At 43.1% G+C, this 19,929-nt stretch overlaps 1 protein-coding gene across 1 annotated transcript in view; it reads right to left on the bottom strand.

Annotated features, from left to right (window-relative positions):
* The window catches only part of GAS7 (growth arrest specific 7), a 610,573-nt gene that overhangs the window by 441,180 nt on the left and 149,464 nt on the right, over window positions 1-19,929 (bottom strand). The gene's annotated exons all lie outside the window — the stretch shown is intronic.

Raw genomic sequence — 19,929 nt, 5'->3', positions numbered from 1 at the left:
AGACTTGTTTTTATCGTTGTAATCACAGGTATCAACAATCAAAAACCTTAGGAATATTTTTTCTAAAACTTTTTTTTACTATTTTAGTAGAATTGGATGCGAACAAAGTACTTATCATTATATGCTTGGCTTGCTGTGATGACTGCTTTTCTGAAACACCGGTAAGAACCCGACACGTCCGTGTTTCGTTTGCTTCTTCAGGGGTTTTAACTTTTACCACGGTGTATTGTTGAAAGCTTGTCCCATCATTTAAACGCCATTTTGCGTGATCACAGCTTAACAAAGCAGGATTTTTAAGCTGTGATCACGCAAAATGGCGTTTAAATGATGGGACAAGCTTTCAACAATACACCGTGGTAAAAGTTAAAACCCCTGAAGAAGCAAACGAAACACGGACGTGTCGGGTTCTTACCGGTGTTTCAGAAAAGCAGTCATCACAGCAAGCCAAGCATATAATGATAAGTACTTTGTTCGCATCCAATTCTACTAAAATAGTAAAAAAAAGTTTTAGAAAAAATATTCCTAAGGTTTTTGATTGTTGATACCTGTGATTACAACGATAAAAACAAGTCTCTTTAGCGTAAAACCATTTAATGGGAAACGCTTGAAATGTGACATGTTTCTTTAAGAGCACTCTCTGAAAAAAATCGAGAGGCCTTACTTATTATGAGGTATCACGATCTAAAAAAACAGCGATAATTTATGATGTTCCTTTTGTATTGAATAATAATATTACATCATACTTCACACAGTTACTAGTGATGTCTTGTTGGATGGGCAGGAGATATACCTTAGGCTAACAAATACCAAAATGACCAAATAAACGTATTGTTCTCCTCTCTCCACAGGAAGAAGGGTGGATATAAGCTTGCTCTGGAACAAAAATTCACTTAAGAAGCAAATTACTTACAAAATCACTTGGAGTTAAATCAATCACTATGTGCAAGCTGGAAATTATTCTCTTGCTTTCTAAGGCTCATCAGCCAAAGCTTTGGGCCTTAACTCTGAAAGACTGAGACCTGAAAGGAATCATTGCTGCTCTCTCTCAATCCAAGCTACATCTCCAAAACTCTTTTAGTGGTCTCTGTCTTATAAAGACACTGGCAACAACCACTGCAGCAGACTCACATGGGGCATGGGAGTGCTATGGCAAAGATGGTATGTTCTTCTTTATACTACCTTGATCTACTACTAGGCCATGCGCCTGCATAGAGATCCCAATACTGACTGGTACCGGCCCGAGAAAACACATAACACCAGTTCTTTAAGGTCTCCATTGCCTTCCTGCCCAATGGAGATTCTAATATAAAATTGCAATGCTGATTCATGAATCGATAAGCCATGGTATATTGCCTTGGATTAGGTCAGTCCTCTAGATTTACAAATCCTCACATACATTAAGATCAGCATGGAATAGTTTCACCTGCTGTGCAGCTTCACTGTGCCTTGGTTCTATCTGCTATCCCCACCAGCAGAGGCCCCCACCGAGCCACCTCCTCACTGACCACCTGACACAGCAGTTCCTGCAATATTTAAGCTAGCTTGTCTATCGATGCCTCTTAACATTGTCACCTCGGCTCCTTGACCTGGCCATTTTCTAAATACCCTGTCTTACCTTGCGGCCTATCTAGGCCTCCTGTCTTGCCTTGCAGTCTATTCAGGCTTCCTGCCTTGCCCACTGGCCTCTCAGGCCTCCTTGCCTCGCTCTGTGGCCTCCTAGACCTCCTTGCCTTACCTTATGGTCTCTGGGCCTCCTGAATTCTCCTAGCCAATATTGTGGCCTGTTGGGCTTCCTTGCTCATTGTTGCCTGTCCTTGTCTAGTCCAGTCCTTTCTAGTACTTGTTCTCTCTTATGCTGCCCTGTCAGTTTTCCAGTCCTTGCCCTTGTCCCTGATTCAGCTTGTACTTTGTATCCAAGCCCCAACCTGTACTCTATATCCAGTTCCCAGCCTAAGCCTGTATCCAGACCCTAGTCTGAACCTGCATGAGTGCCTATTCTGAGCCCTGTATCCAGTCCCCTTTCTGACCTGTATTCAACTTTTTCTGTCTTCAACCCCTGCCATGCCCTCAGTATCAGATCAGCCTCCAGCCTTGTTTGTATCCAGACCTGCCAAGCCGCAGCCCAGCTTCCAGCCATGATCAGCCATGATGTTTGCCAGGAGACAAGCCCTACTGGCCCCCAGAACGCAAGGGCTCAACCTATGGGGAAGGGGGTTGGCTAGGCAGAAGACCAGCACCCATCCAGCCCTGCAGTTCTGTACCACTCCTGTGGGGGTGTATCCTGACTCCAGCCTTGCACCTCATGACAAGTAGTACCCTCTTTATGACTTGCTCATTTGACAGAGACCCAAGAGTGGGTGTTCTCAATAGTTGGGCCCATCATCAGAAAATCCCTGCCTGAAAGTGTGATGCTCTTACATGTACCCAATCATTTAGAAAACATTCAGGAGTAGATTTTAAAAGAAGTGTGTACGCTACTTGGCGTGCATACATGGACACCCGATTTTATAACATGCACGCGCATGTGCGCGCATGTTATAAAATCGGGGATCGGTGCGCGCATGGGGGTGCACAATTATGCACCCTGCGCACGCCGATGCCCGCAGCCTTCACCCGTTCCCTCCCAGGCCGCTCTGATTTCAGACTGGCCTGAGAAGGGAATTTCTCTTCCCCCTAATCTAACCTTCCCACCCCTTCCCCTAACCTATCACCCCACCAGCCCTATCCTAAACCGCCCCCACCCCCCTGACTTTTGTTTTATCTTCTGCACCTGCCTCCGGACAGGCACAGGTTGAGTGAGACATGATCTCCCAGCACAACGGCAAATGGCCACTGTGCTGGGCCTCTGATCCCGCCCAGCCTCCGGACTTCCCTGCCCCCTCTCCGCCCCTTTTTCAAAGCCCTGGGTCTTAGACAAGCCTGGGGCTTTACGTGCGTCGCCCGGCCTTTATAAAATAGGCCTGGCGCGCGTAGGGCTTTGAAAATCTGGCCCTTAAAGCCTTCTTATTTAGGCAGGCCTTTGAATTTAGACACTAAGAGGTGAATTTTCAAAGAGTTACATGTGTAAAAATTAGCATACATACACACACATAAATAACTTGCATTCTCACTATTGCTATTATAAACACTGAAAGTACGCACATACTTTAGGTTTCAAATGCACATAAATGCATGAAAAAATGTGGTGGTGTAGCGGCATTCCAGGGTGGTGCCAACAGTTGCACACGTAGTTTGCTATTTTATAAGAGGCTTACGCATGTACATTTAGCAACTCATTCGCGTAATGTTACATCTGTTAATTATCTTGCATAATTGATATCAAACTTGTTTATTGTGTATTACTGTTTGGGTGGGAGGTCTGTGTGAACTGGGGGGACGTTCAGGCTGAAGAACCAGGAGGGTCTGGATGAACTGGAGAAGGACCGGGCCGACTGGTGGAGGAATCAGAAAACCGTTAATTTCAATTACACCTGCATGTTATAAAATATACCGACTTCCGTGCACAAATCAGCTTTTACACAAGCAAGCCCTACGTTTTTCACTTATAAAATATACACGTGTATATTTTTTTTAAATTGATAGGAAGGGTACATGCGTTTAATGCACTGAAATACTCGCTGTGCAGCAAGAAGTAATGAGTACTTTTGACAATATTGCTAAAGGCTCCTAATGGCATGGGGCTTTGCTCTCCAGCACTTCAAACCTGATCCACAGGTTGGTTCATAAGCAGCATGCTAAACACTGTGAAACAGAGTTTTATTTTAGCAGCCATCCATCAAGCAAACAAGACTTCTCAAACACCAATAGGCTTGGATTCTCCTTTCTGGGAATGTTCAGAAAATTCTGAGGTGTGGCCCTAGTTTCAGAAGGGACCTATAAGCTTGCCCTTGCTTTCTGACAGCCTGAAACCTTATCCCATCCATGATGTGTTTTGATCTCTACAGCATGAGAAGTGCAGTGAAATAAACTGTTATTTTAGAAGCCAGATATGAAATACCAATGGATTTGTAACGGGTGTGGAAAGCCTGCACCAAAGAATAGGATAAGTGCACCTGAAAGGGTTTGTCTGCAGTAATAGATCAGCTCTAGAACTTCCCAACATAATCAGACTATGCTACCAGAAGAAACAAGCTCATACAATCCTCCCCCCAACCCCACCCTCTCTACCTATCTATTTGGCTTCCGTTTCTTGTGTTGCTGCACTTTTCTCACTGTTAGTGCTTCTGGTAGTGCTCCAGAGTGATGTGCACACTGGGCAGAGTAAGCCACTTCTAGTTCTTGTCGATTCCAATCTAATCGGGTTTTCAGAGTATCCCTAATAAATATGCATCAGACAGATGTGCATGCAACTGAAGCAGTATGCATGCAAATCTATCTCATGCAAATTCATTAGGTGTATCCTGAAAACCCAAGCAGATTTGTGTCCTCAAGAACTGGTGGTTGTCTACCATTGGCACAGAGTCTGAGAGTGGTCAGTAGCCCTGATACGGAGAGGTGAAAGAGAGCGAGCGCAAACCTGTCCAGCTTTCGGCAGCAGCCTCTGATGAGTGCACCCAAGCCCGTGCAGTCCCAAAATATGACACTTTGATTCAGCCTGTGCAAGCTGATGACGCCACCATAAACCTTCTCGCTTCCACCCTCCCCCCCCAAAAAATGTGATTTGGTTACGCAGGATGATGACGTCGACTTAAAACATAGAAAGTGATTACAAACAGAAGCCATACTAAGGTTCTGTGGAAGTCAACACTGGCTCACAGTGCCTTACACTGAAAAACAAGAATGTACATGGCATTCACCAGGAATCCAAACTAAACCTGAATTGGAACCAAAAAGTGAACTGAACCTTTATTTTCTTCCTGAATTGGAATAGAATCTGAACCATTCTTTGAAAGCCTCCGTTGAACCTAAACCAGACCAAACACACAAAGCAAAAAAACCCCAAAACATTCAGGTTACCAGATCAAAAGAGCAGAACTGATTCGTAACGAGTCAGACTGAACACATAAAACCAATATGTGGGATGATTTTCATTTTAAGACCGGTAGTATAAATTTATATATGAATTTATTAGAATTTCTTTTTAGTTTCATGCATAATCATTGTGGCTGACTTTAGTTGCAATGTTCACAGCCTCGGGGTGGGGTGGGGGGGGGGGGGGGGAGAGAGTCCGGGTCATCACCAAAGGTGACCAGATTGAGAGTTCATGATTGTAGGGTTACAGAAGAACCCCTGGAGCATAGCCCCCAGCCAAGGCAATCTCTGCAATAACCTGACCAGGAATGTCGCAGGGATGAAAGAAACAGATAATGGGGGAAGAAGGAATGAAAATAGGGGAAAAATCCCCATGTAGCTCATGGCATCAAGAACTACTTATTACCTCAATTTGAAGTGGAGTGATCTAAAATACCATGACAGAGATGGAGCTTTCTTCTTGAAGAAAAGCATAAAGCAATCCATGAGCAAGAGTTCAAAGCAAGAGAAAAGCAAAAGTAAGCTTTTAAATTTGATATCTGTTAGAACAGATTGCACGTTCTGGATAATATTGGTGACTCAAAGCCAATCCAAATCATAACACAAGACTGCATTAAAGTCCCCCATTGGAAACATATTTTCCTGGAGAAAGTGGGCCACCAGCAACACTTTATTTATTTATTTGTCTGTTTAAGAAATGTATATTCCGCATATTTCATAGATCACAGCAGGTCAGCACTCAAAGCTTGGGCTCAGAATTTAGGAGACCAGTTGCAATCAAATATTGTCCACTGGGATCAGCAACAGCCGTGAGAGACTACAACGACACACTTATGTATAGTACACACAACACTTAGAATTACTAATTTAAAAAAAGTCCTGAAATGCATGTCCTATCCATTTTCTCTTCAGCCGGCATATTCTGTCTTTGGTGAGGTGAGTTTCCTGTGAAAGCAACAGGCCAACATTCTACAATGGTAATACCCATGCACTTTTTATCTTATCACTGAATACCCTCACATTCCAAGAGAGTGTTTCAAAACAGCTTTCTCCACCTGTTCTCATGACCCTGCAAGGCAGTTCAACTATTCCTTTCAAAACCAGTTTTAATTATTAAGACAAAAAAAAATGCCAATCCCCGACCCACTGTGCTTAATTTCCATAGAAATATTTGCATTCACCCAAAACCCCACTAGCCAGTAGGTACACACGTAGCTTCTTTGTGAACTCTAACTCTGCAGCATTCTGACGTTTCCCAAGACAGCAGCAAAATTCAGCACGACAATACTTTTCCAGCTTCAGCCTGGTACGTTAACATTTGCTTTCCTCACATTAACTTCCGCCCCAATTCACAGGCACGTCAGGGTTTAAACAACCTGCTCTTGGCCTTCAAATTCCACCCTCAACTTAGCTGGAAAAAGCATGGCGTACTTAACTGTCAACCAATGCAATTGCTTCTTTGCTTCCATACATTGTCCCCTTTTCTACTGTACTTTCAGGGAGGAATCCAAAAGGTTGGTCAGTTCAGATGGGTTATAAAATAGCTGCCCTTTTCACCTTGCCACATTCGTAATCTCCACTTTACCTATAAAATTGAGGATCTTGATAATTACCCTGGGTTGGGCCCCAGGATGTGGTGCCTTTCCTGGGGTTGTGTGAACTCTCTGTGCTACCATCTTATTAAAGACTTTGCACTCAGCGAAAACACTTTTCAGCCATTCAAAGACAAACTTTACCTGATAAGAACCTTCTTTTGCTTCTGGCATGCCCAAGTTCTCAGACTGTTCCTCCTTGATATATATTTTCTAGATCATCCACTTCAGCAGCCTGTAGCTCCAGTTGTCCGAGCATTTTTTAAAACTTCATTTCTCCGTATTAGTGACCCCATCTTCTAAAGAGCTGACTCTTTCTTCAGCAGTACCCAATCTCTCATTATGTTTCTTAATATCATACCTTGCGAATCAGCTGTTAGGCTGTCTGCCTTATCGCTTAATGTCTTCTGGCAATCTTTTGGTGCTGCTAAAATCGAGGCTCTGAAGCTTCCTACCACCATCCCATTTCACTCAGTTCAGCTTTCTCTGTGGCACTTTTTCTCAGTGGGACAAGAAGACGACCATGGCTCCTCGATCTCAGCTTCGGCTGTTTTCTGTTCATTGATCTTGGGACCCATTTTGTTGCTATATTTATATGTTGCCATCACTGGGATAAACTGAGATTTTTACCAGGTTACCACGCAGCCAGAAACACTCCTGACTCTCGTCTCAGAGCTGCATTACGTGACCCCAAAATCTGTTTTAGCCCCTTGTATTGCTCTGCAAACGGTGGATAATTTTCATAGTGATTTTATGCACATTGAAAATTGCCCTCTCAATCTGAATAGAAGTCTGTTCTTCCACAATGCGTGGACTTTTAGCTGCATTTAGCAATGGAGTGGGGACGGGGAACGAGGGGATTTCCAAGGAAGTGTTTTACTGGGATGAGGAAAAGCAGCGTACATTGCATTTTCAAAGGTTTGTGCATGCTCTTCCAGAAAAACTCCACCCACAGAAAAAGCAGGTGCAAGTAGTTGCTCGCAATTTGTGCCCAGGGCAAGTTTTAAAGTGAAAGCACACACGTACTTTTGATTTGAGAATTGGCGCAAAGCCCGCAGATAAAAAAAAGTACACGTGCTCTTTGCCCCTACCATAGCATCATCAGCAGGGGGCATGTTGCTGTGCAAATAACTTATTTTGAATTAAAAGATGATTTTAGAAGTGTCTGCCATTGGGATTGTTCATCAATATTCTTCCAGTTCACATCTTTCACCCTTATGCTCTCTCCTTCCTTTTCCTGAGGTTTCCAGCCTCCTCCAATCCCTCTCCAATCCTCTCAATACCTATCTCTGTTTCACCATTCACACACTATTACATTCCTCCCTCTGGTTATCACTTTCTCATCATCCCTGGCAATCTCTAGCTCTTCCCTGTCTCTTGCCTTGTCCCTTCCCTTTTAAGCTCTCACCCTTCCCATTCATGGTCTCACGCTTTTCTGCCCCCTCTCAATCACTTCCTCCCCCAACACTATCAGCTTCCCCATGACCTCCCCTCCTCTCATGTTCTCTTCACACCCCCTCATGTTTCTACCCTCATTCTTTACTCCTGGAAACAACAGGCGTAAATCATGGGGGGGGGGGGGGGTTTGTGCTTTCGAGCTGTTTTCAAGCATGCTCTGGAGTGACACAGCACAGGATTATCTTGTTAATTTCACTGTATTCCTCATATATTAATTCTCTCCTCTCTCCATAGTTACTGCTGCGCTCTGCAGGAAGCTGTCAGTGCTGGCAATCAGCGCAAGGCTTCCACCCACGGACTGGAAGAAAGCAGAAGCTGAGCTCCCAGCCCAGGCACCACAGCTGCAGCTGGCAGCATGCCTGCCTTCTTTTTAGTCCAAGGGCCCATGGCGACATTATTACGCCATAAGGTACTACAGGTTTAGCTGTGTAGACATCTTACACATGTTATGGCACCCCACCAACATTGCCAGTGTTATGTGTGACAGCCACTGCATTTAGGGGGCGGCAGTCCCCACGCATCCCCTTCCAGCACCCAATAACTGCACCATAGTTACATGGATGAAACAAGTTTCATCCACTGTGGAATATTTTGTGGAATTTCAAAATGTCCAATTTGATCAATTATCTTGTACATTAACCCTTTCCTGACTGTCCCAAAAGAGGGGTAATCTGGTAAAAAAAAAATAAAAATTACACCATAAATTCCTGGCTTAAACTTTCCCATATCAAACATTACCACCCCATCTGACTATTTCACAATACTCCTGGGGGAATTCAATGCAACAATTTAGAAATTCTGCATACAAAATGTGCAAATTCTGCACATTTATTTGGGCATTAAAGATGGGATGAATAAGGAAAGGATTAATGATGGAGGAAGGTGAGGATGTAGGATGGAGCAGAGAACCTTGGACTGGGGGAGAAGGAACAGGATACAGAGGAGGCATCAGCAGAGGATGAGGAGACAGAAACCTGGGATTACAGGGGAGGGGGGAGAGTAGGAGAGAGCAAAAGATTTGGGATCAAGAGGAGGTTGTTGACAGGAGGATGGAGAGGATTCAGGATTGGGGAGGGTTAGGAGAAGGGAGACGGGAGACGGGAGAAAACACAACATGGGTAGGGAGCAAAGGGAATTAAATAGGCTTGCATGGGTCCCAATAAAAATCCTTACAGGTTCAGGCAGATCCAAACCAAACAGGATTCCAGCAGAGACAGGAGGCAGATGGCCCGCAAGCTGGCTTTGGAGAACAGGGAAGGCAAGTGGCTGCAGGCTGAGAGCTGGGCAGTGGCTTCCTTGCACATGCTTTCCTGTCCATGGGGCTCCTCATTTAGAGGTGCTTGCAGACTCTGAGAGCAAGCTCTTCTGCAGTCAGTGAGATCCTGCACCACTTCCTCTTGCAGGATGGTAAAGCTGGCTCTTTCTATTGCCATGCTCACCTGATCCTGCTCTTCATGCAGACTCAGCTGCACTGGGCAGCAACTCCTCTTCCAGCAGGCTCATGAAGCCCAGCTCTTCAGATTGCCACGTTCACACGAGCCCATGCTCTTCATGGAGGCTCTGTTGCAGCAGCTCTTCCTCTACCAGAGGGCTCATGGTCCTGAAGAAGGTCCTGATTTACTAAGGCTTCTCTCCCATTCGGTGTCTATAGGAAACGATGCCCCCAAAAAGACAAAATCTGTGTCCGGGGAGAGAAGGGTGTCGGATTCTGAGAAAATTCTGGTTGCACAGAATTTCCCCCAGAACTATCGCTGAATCCCAAATCAGACCTTTATGTACCAATATGAACTATAGTTACACCCTAAGGTAAATGGTTTGAATTGGTGTAATTCTGTAGATGTTGTAAAATATATTATTTTTAAATTCCCAGTCACTCCCATTTAAAACGTAAAAAGCTAGCAGGAAGAAGAGAAGATAATCTGGGTCATGTTACTAGTACTTCACAAATTACAGTAACACTGACACAGCTTACAGAGCCCAAACTGTGGAGAAAGCCATCTAAAGGGCTTCAGTTGCTGCTATAACAATAAGTGGTAGTGTAACACCAACTACAGAGTCCATACTGGGAGATCCTGCTACAGTATTTCTGTTTGTTATCCAGACACTAATTGTTGTAAAAGATATAGTTTAATCAGTTTGTATGTTAGAAACCTGGCAACTAAAGGGAATGAATGGAAATGCGATTCCAAGTGCCAGAGAAGTTTTAACAGCTTCAGCCCTTGAATTATAATGGAATGTACTCAAACTACTAATTGCAATCAAAATTTAAAAAAAAACCCCCAAAAAACGCAAAATAACTCATCCTGCTAAATGCAATCAAAAGCAAATTGTGGAGAAAACTACATGATAAGTAAATATTGGATGAATCATAACCGTATCAATAAATGCAAATAAGAAATCTATCTTTTCCCCACAAGGTAGAAGAATAGAGAGGTAGTCTAACCCCAGTAATTAAAAGGCTCGAACTACTAATAACATACTTGTTTATGTGCAACATACTTTCATAAAGGCATAGCACTGTCATGTAATTACACCAAAATAACATTATATTAAAAAATATAAATGTATTTATTTTTATTTATTTAAGCATATTTATATACCTAGTTACATTGGAAACATCGCCTCGGTTTACAGGGAACTTAATGCAGCAAGAAGCTTTACAATGAACAAGTAACAAAATCTGGCAACAGGAAAATCAAGTAAAAAAGGTACTATACATACGTGAGCGAGAGGCAATGGCTGGAAGGAGGATACGGGTTTACAAGTAACTTAATGCAACAAGAGGCTTTGCAAAGCAGCAAGAGGCTTTGCAATGAACCAGTAACAAAATAAGGCAACAGGATCATAATCAAGTAGAAAAGGTACTGTACGTACATGAGCGAGAGGCAATGGCCAGAAGGGGGATAAATACAATGGGAAACATGTTCGTGAATTCACTGAGACCTGATTCAAAAGCTAAAGATTCAAAATAGCTAAAAGACACTGGTAGTGGACAGTAAAAAGTTGTTCAAAAGGAAGGTTACATAAGAACATAAGATATGCCCTACTGGGTCAGACCAAGGGTCCATCAAGCCCAGCATCCTGTTTCCAACAGTGGCCTATCCAGGTCACAAGTACTTGGCAGGATCCCAAGGGGTAAATAGATTCCAAGCTGCTTAGCCTTAGAATAAGCAGTGGATTTCTCCAATTACACCTTAATAATGGTTTATGGACTTTTCCTCCTGGAACTTGTCCAAACAGTTTTTAAACATAGCTTTCACCACATCCTGTGGCAACGAATTCCAGAGTGTAAACATGCATTGAGTAAAAAAATATTTTCTTTATTAGTTTTAAGTGTATTACCCAGGAACTTCACTATGTGTCCCTCTGGTCTTTGTATTTTTTAAAAGAGTAAACAGCTGATTAACACTCTACTCTACTCCACTCCACTCTACTCTACTCCACTCTACTCATTATTTTATAGATCTCTACCATCTCTACCCCTCAGCTTTCTCTTCTCCAAGCTGAAGAGTCCTAACCTCTTTAGCCTTTCCTCACAGGGGAATCATTCCATCCTCTTTATCATTTTGGTCGCCCTTCTCTGTACCTTTTCTAATTCTGCTATATCTTTTTTGAGATGTGGTGACCAGAACTGCTCACAATACTCAAGATGAGGTGACACCACAGAGTGATTCAGAAGCATTATGATATTCTTTGTTTTATTCCCCATTCCTTTCTTAATAATCCCTAGCATTCTATTTGCTTTCTTGGCTGCTGCTGCACACTGAGCAGAAGACTTTAAAGTATTATCAAAAATGACGCCTAGATACTTTTCCTGAATGGTGAGTCCTAATGGTGAATTCTGTAGCTATAATTTGGGTTGCTCTTCCCACAAGGCTCGATTTTAAAAGGGCTGCATGTGTAAAAATGGGATACGCGCATGGCCGGGCCTTGAGTGCACCGTGCGCATTTCAGAACGGGCCTGGCCATGTGCATAACCACTGTTATGCACAGAAGTGCCGGGCCCTGCAAAAAGGGTGGGCAGGGGGAGTGGCCATGGTGGGGGTGGGGGCCTGGGACAGCGCCATTAGACACTGTCCCGGAGAAGTGCACGCCGGCAGCTGGCTGGCACGTGGAGCTTACTTCTGCTCCCGAAGAGCAGTAAGAATAACAAGGGGAAGGTTTGGGTTAGTTTAGGAGTCGGGGAGGAGAGGGGAAGAGGTAGGAAGCTATTTTATAACATGTGCACACATGTTATAAAATAGCTGCATCCATGTGCACGACCACACATGGATGCGTGCGCATTTTAAAAAAAAAAAAATCTACCTTTAAGTGCGTCACTTTGCACTTGTGCTAGAAGAGGAAACAGGCTCCCCTGTAGCACACCTATCCAGAAATGTACGACTTCCAATCTGTTTTCTGGACTACTTGGGACAGTGAGAGTGTAACATGAATATTCATGTGTCAAATGCTAAATACAATTTTCAGTCTGCATAGGGAGGGCAATTTTCAGGCAAAACCAGTGCTTTCCCCATGGGCTTTTGAAAAATTGCTTGCGCTATCTGCGGGTAAGAGTAAGCGTGGGAGGCCTTTACGTGCAAGACCGGCAGGGAGCAGGGGGTGTTGCTACAGCAGCAGGGTTGGGGAGAGGTTTGAAAGGACATGCAGACTTTGGACATTTTCACAAGGAGGGGCCTAGTTTTTCTCTGGGAAACTGCCAGCACAAGTTTGTGTGTGTGTGTGTGTGTGGGGTGGGGGCGGTAGTCTTACTCCGATAATTTTCAAACTTTCAATTTGAGAAACTGGTACATAGCCATGGACTGTCCCCCAGTGTGCGCAGTCTTGAAATTGCCCCCGATTGTTCCAGGAAAACAAAGTGATAAGAGAAAAAAGAAGCGCGTTGTGGAGGTAATTTTGTCATTGCCCACACATATTTAAAGTCAATTTCCCATGGACCTTACACCAGTACATTGGTACTTTCCCTTTGGAAATCAGCCTAGGAAAAGTGCCCGTAGACATTTACACCTGCTAATTTGTATAGGTCTATTTTTTTTTTCAAGGAAAAATGCGTGCACACTTCTGGAGATGCAAAAGTGTGCACATAAGTACTAACCGCGCCCCTGGGAATGCCTCTTTTCACTGTAGGTAAATGTACACACCAAGTGGCCCTTTAACCTCACATAGGGCGAGCTATTTTCTAAAAGCCCGTTTCCATGGGGAAAGCACGGTCTTAACCATGGAAATGCCTTTGAAAATGACCACCCCCCCCTAAGCATTAATAAACAGAGCCAAGAAGAATGTGTGTCCTACACTTAAAAGATAAGGATGATGGCAAAGGGAAGATACTTAAACTCTATGCACAGACCCTACAAACATGTGGAAAGTGTTTGGTCAAGAAGGAAATAAATGGAATTATAACAATCTCTGATAAAACTTCCTAATGCTCTATATAAGGGCACAAGGTCTCATATTGCCTGATATGGACGTTCATGGCAGTGCCAACAGTGTATTCCAAAGCTGGCGCTATGACTGATTTCATTACCAAGGAAGTGTGTGGTATCAAGGTATATGTTGCACTGCATACCAGGAAAGAGTCATAGCAATTCCTCCCAAAGACGGGAAACATTCTTCATGTATATCATATAAAAGCAGCATTTGAAATGTGTGTTGATTGAGTGGTTTATTATCAAGAATGAAAAAGCACATCTGATGAAGGACACACATAAATTATACACAGCTCTGTTATCAGAGAGCCACAAATGTAATTTCAAGGACAGGTTATGTGTCAATATTCTTCAGCACTTTTAGGGAAAGCTATTGTAGCATTTTGGAAATCAGCTAAAGAATGATACAGGTAACTGAGAAAAAACACAAGAAATACCAAGCCAGGTCAGACCAAGGTCTATCAAGCCCAGCATCCTGTCTCCAATAGTGGCCAGTTCAGGTCACAAGTACCCAGCAGATCCCAAAAGGTACATTTCTTTCTTTATGGAGTGGTATTGCAGGACTGGAGAAGAGTGGTGATAGTCTCACTTCACAAGAGGGGTAGCAGAGAGGAGGCTGGAAACTACAGGCTGGTTAGCCTCACATCAGTAGTGGGAAAATTTATGGAGGCTTTGCTGAAGGAAAGGATAGTGAACTATCTACAAACTGGTGGGTTGCTGGACCCAAGGCAGCATGGATTCACCAGGGCAAAGTCTTGTCAGACAAATCTGATGTGATTTTTTTGATCGGGTGGCTACAGAATTGGATTGAGGAATAGCACTCGATGTGATCTACTTGGATTTCAGCAAAGCTTCTGATACAGTCCTGCATAGGAGGCTTATGAATAAAATGAGAAGCTTGGGAGTGAGCGCCAAGGTGGTGGTGTGGATTACAAACTGGTTTACCGATAGGAAATAGCATCTAGTGGTAAATGGGACCTACTCTGAAGAGAGAACGGTGTTAAGTGGAGTGCCACAGGGATTGGTGTTTAGTCCAGTTTTGTTCAATATCTTTGTTAGTGACATTGCGGAAGGGATAGAAGGTAAAGCATGTCTATTTGTGGATGATACTAAGATCTGCAACAGAGTAGACATGCTTGAAGGAGTAGAGAGAATGAAAAGAGATTTAAGAAAGCTTGAAGAGTGGTTGAAGATCTGGCAGCTGGGATTCAATGCCAAGAAGTGCAGAGCCTTGCATCTGGGATGCAGCAATCCAAATGAGCTGTATGTGATGGGGGGTGAAAGACTGATGTGCACAGACCAAGAGAGAGATCTTGAGGTGACAGTGGCTGGGGATCTGAAGATGGTGAAGCAATGTGACAAGGTGATAGCTAAAGCCAGAAGAATGCTGGGCTGCATAGAGAGAGAATAACCAGTAAGAAAATGGAGGTGATGATGCCCTTGTACGGGTCTTTAGTGAGGCTTCACCTGGAGTACTGTGTTCAGTTCTGGAGCCCATATCTCAAAAAGGATACAGACAGGATGGAGGCGGTCCAGAGAAGAGTGACGAAAATGGTGTGGGGTCTGTATCGAAAGACATATAAGAAGAGGTTGAAGGATATGAATATGTATATCCTGGGTGCAGGGGAGATATGATACAGACCTTCAGATACCTAAAAGTTTTCAATGCTGTATGGACTTCAAACTTTTTCCATTGGAAAGAAAACAGTAGAACTAGGGGTAACAAAATGAAACTCCAGGGGGGGACGACTTAGAACCAACGTCAGTGACTCAGAACCAACATCAGGGAATATTTCTTCATGGAGAGGGTGATGGAGACCTGGAATGCCCTTCTGGAGGAGGTGGTGAAGCAGAAAACAGTCAAAGAATTCAAAGGAGCATGGAATAAACAATGTGGATCTCTATAGGCTAGAGAATGGAAATGAGATAAGCGTGCAAGGGGGTAACTTGCTGGTATGGCAGTTACTACCCTTAGCAGAAGGCATGGAGATTACTACCCTTACCCAATATGCTTTGAGGCTTTTAATGCAACTGCAACATTGCTGCTCGCTTAGAAGACAGGGGAAAAGAGGAATTGGATTTAGACAAAAACAGAGGGCCCCAACTTCCATGGTCTAGGATACCGATACACAGACATAAGGGAAAAAGCACAGGACTGCTTCTAAGGCCAAGTCCTAAAGGAAACGAAGAAAGCATGCATGGGGATAACTTGCTGGTGCGGTAGTTACCACCCTTAACCAATAAGTCTTCATACTTTTGATGCAACTGCACCATTGCTCTCTGCTTCAATGGCAGGGGAAAAGGGGTATTGTTTACAGACAGCAACCAATGACGTCCCTGACTTTCACAGTCTCGGAAACTGATAAGCATGGGGGTAACCTGCACAGAGCAGCAGTTACTACCCTTAACAGAAGGCATGCATCGTTTTTTTGACGGATGAAAATATCGTACGATATTTTTTAATCTGTCAAGTATCGGGAGTCCCCGAAAACGATAGGAAAACCCCATGAAATTTTTGTGTGGTTTTCTTATCATTTGGGGGGGGGGGGGGGGGAAGAAAGGGCACATAGGAAAAAAAACCCCCAAACCCACCCCGACCCTTTAGATCTAACTATTTACAATCCCCCACCCTCTCAACCCACCCAAAACTTTCATAAAGTACCTGGTGGTCCAGCGGGGGTCCTGGGAGCGATCTCCCACTCTCGGGCCGTCGGCTGCCACTAATCAAAATGGCGCTGATGGCCTTTTGCCCTTACCATGTGACAGGGGCTATCGGTGCCATTGGCTGGCCCCTATCACATGGTAGGAGCAATGGATGGCCCGCCCATTTTTTAAGATGGCGCGGGCCTCTTTTAAACCTTGCTATGCTAGTTTGCCTTAACCATGTCTTCTGGCAAGAGATTCCACAGCTCGATTGTGCGCAGAGTGAAAAAGTACTTTCTACAATTTGTTTTAAATCTGCTGGTTGTTAATTCTACGGATTTTTCCCTTGTTCTAGCATTATTTGAAAGGGTAAACAACCATCCTTTATTTACCTGTTGATTTGAATCATGATTTTATAAACTTCTATCATCTTCCCTGTCAGCTGTCTCTTTTCCAAGCTGAAGAGCCCTAACCTGTGTAACCTTTCTTCAAAATGGAGCTGTTCGATCCCCTTTATCTTTTTTGTTGCCTTCCTCTGCACCTTTTCTAGGTCCGCTATGTCTTTTTTGAGATGGGGCAACCAGAACTGTGCACAATACTTAAGGTGCAATCGCACCATGGATCAGTACAGAGGCATTATCATAATCTCCGTTTTATTCTCCATTTCTTTTCAGATCATTCCTAATGTTCTATTTGCTTTTTTAATGCTGCCGCACTGTGATTTCAAGGTCCTTTCCTTGAATGGTGACACCCAGTACAGAAGCCAGTATTGTGTGCTTGTAGTTGAGATTATTTTTCCTTATGTGCATCACTTTGCACTTTTCCACATTAAATTTCATCTGCCACTTAGGTGCCCAGTATCCCAGTCTCACAAGATCATTCTGCAGTTCCTCACAACCCACTGCTGTTTTAACAACTTTGATTCATTTTGTGTCATTTACATATTTTATCACCTCACTTGCTGTTTCATTTTCCAGATCATTTATGTATATGTTGGACAGAACAGGTCCCAGTACCAATCCCTGGGGCATGCCATTACTGACCAATTTGGAAAATTGACCATTTAGTCCTACTCTCTCTTTCCTGTATTTTAAGCAGTTACCAATCCACATTCCACAATAGGACAATGCCTACTATGCCATGACTTTTTTCATTTTATTTAAATTGATTTATTAAAATTTTATATACCGCTTGTAAAACATATTAACCAAGTGGTTATACAAATCAAAACATACATAGTATAAAATAAATTTAAAACAAAGCATACTTGATAAAAACTAAATGCTCAATCACACAACTGAAACAGATTTGACCAAAAGGCTACAAGATACACAAAAATCACAAACTGGCAAAAGATGACAGCAAATGCCACAATTATATCAAGAGTGAAGCAACTAGCAAACCCGAGCAAATGATATTACACTATCAAGAATAATACTTAACAGTTATACACTGGGTGAAAACCCATATTTTTACTGTTTCCACAAATTTTAAAGAGTTTGAGGTCAATATTCAGTCACTGTCCAGATAGCAAAGTTTTCTGGATAAACTTATCTGGCTAATTTTGGAGATATGTTCAATAATGCAGTCACAATATATAACTGTCTCTCTTAAAGTTAGCCTGCTAACTTCAGGAAAACTCCTTGGCCTAACCAGACTTAGGGGGTCATTTATCAAAATGTGGTAAGGCGTTAAGGGCTTATCGCATGTGAAAGCACCATATCATATGGTGCTTTGCAAATCCGTAAAAGAGGAGGAGGAGTGTGCCAGTCTGTGAAATGCTATCACACAGACTTGTCATGATGTCTCCTGAAAGGCCTGTTTTAGTAGGGGGGAAGAGGAAAAGAGAGAGAGAGAGAGAGAGAGACACTAGCCATAATGTGCTCTCCCATAGATAGGTGTTTGTATCCCTATGGGAGGCCCACCTAGTAACTTGAGGTGAGGTTTAGGTATTAGTGTAGGGGGTTAGGGGCCACTATGACATTCAACGTGAGACGTACGAACAGAACAGTGGTCTCTTGTGAAGATTTGATGACCAAAGGAGAGAGGAAACTCACCCAAAGATGAGATTTGTGCAATGTTCTCTCCACCTAGCTTGATTTTACCCAGGTAGAGAGTCCATCAAGCTAGGTTGAAGCTGGCTAAGGGCCTGCTTCATCAAAGTATTTTCCCATAGACACAGAATGAGAGAAAAGTCATTCACGGTGGAGCTATTGGTTGTGAAAATACTGCGGTGGTGCAAAGGCTGCCAGCTAGAATTTACCCAGATAAGTGCCCAAATCTTCATTTTGCCGGATAACTTCTGTGATATTCAGCTAAATGCTTTTGAATATAGATTTTTTTTGTTTCTGAACGAATATTCAAGGAAAGTGAATTCCAGGGAGTAGGAACCTGGTAACTGAAAAAGGACTCTCTGGTGGTTTCTAATGGGCTGGAGCACACTGTTAGCCCGGGTTTGGCCACACATTTTCGATGTGCTAGCTTTATCCCTTATACAGTAAGGGATAATAGCGCATCGAAAACGCACAGCAAACCCGCCCGAAACTAATAGCGCCCGCAACATGCAAATGCATGTTGATGGCCCTATTAGTTATTCCTGCGCGATCCAGAAAGCAAAATGTACAGTGAAGCCGCATATTTTACTTTAAAAAATTAACGCCTGCCCACAGGCTGGCGTTAATTTCTGCTGGCACCGGGGAAGTGTACAGAAAAGCAGAAAAAACTGCTTTTCTGTACACCTTCCGACTTAATATCATAGCGATATTAAGTCGGAGGCCCCAAAATAAAAAAAAAATTTTTAAATCGGCCCGCGGCCTAGAAGACAGTCGCTCAATTATGCCAGCGTCTGTTTTCCGAACCCGTGGCTGTCAGCGGGTTTGAGAACCGACGCCGGCAAAATTGAGCGTCGGCTGTCAAACCCGCTGACAGCCGCCCCTCCTGTCAAAAAGGAGGCGCCTCGGAGCGCCGGCTCTCCCCCCAATTTTACTGTATCGGCCTGTAAGTGAATAACTAACGTGGAAGGAAGATAAAGAAGACCTTTCTGAGAGGAATGCCGGGTCCGGACAGGAAAATAAGGAGTTAGAAGTTTAGAAAGATATAGAGAAACACCAAGTTGAAAAGCCTGAAATATAAGATAAAGAATTTTAAACTGGATCCGATAGGTAATAGGAAACCAATGCAACTGTTGAAGAGCAGGAGTAATATGATCAAGTTTCTTGAGACCATAAATAATTCTTGCAGCTGTATTCTGGAGTAATTGTAGGTATTTTAACTGATAGTTGGGGATACCTAAGAAAAGAAAATTACAATAATCAAGGTTTGAAATGACAAAAGCGTGAGTTACAATTTTCAAACTGTGAAGACCTAAAAGGGAACGAATGCGTCAAATGTATCTGAGGTAGGAAAAAGATCTCTGAACGATAGAAGAAATGTGATGTGCCACAGTTAAATGAGAATCAACGTTTTACACCTAACACAGTGACAATTCTCTTGAGAAGAATTGGGGAACCACCCCATTACTGGAGAAACTAATGAAGTTTAAGATCTACAGCTGAACCAAATTTCTTCAGATTTTGCTGTGCTAACTTGCAGATTGTGGGTAGATAAACATATAGCCACCTGGTCCAAACAGGAGTTTAGATCAGTAAGATCAAAACCAGCTTTAGTATTAATGAATACTGTGATTTGAATATCGTCAGCATAAAATGATGGATGGAAGCCACAGTCTTGTATGATGGTTGGTAATGGAGACAGAAAAAGACTAAATAGAAGAGGAGTCTTTCATGGGGAATTTTGTCAAATCACTTTTGAAACTTCCAATATACTATATCAACTAGCTCACC

The sequence above is a fragment of the Rhinatrema bivittatum genome, chromosome 4, assembly GCF_901001135.1.
Source record: "Rhinatrema bivittatum chromosome 4, aRhiBiv1.1, whole genome shotgun sequence".
Taxonomy (NCBI): Eukaryota; Metazoa; Chordata; class Amphibia; order Gymnophiona; family Rhinatrematidae; genus Rhinatrema; species Rhinatrema bivittatum.
This window is presented reverse-complemented; position numbering and strand designations above follow the sequence as displayed.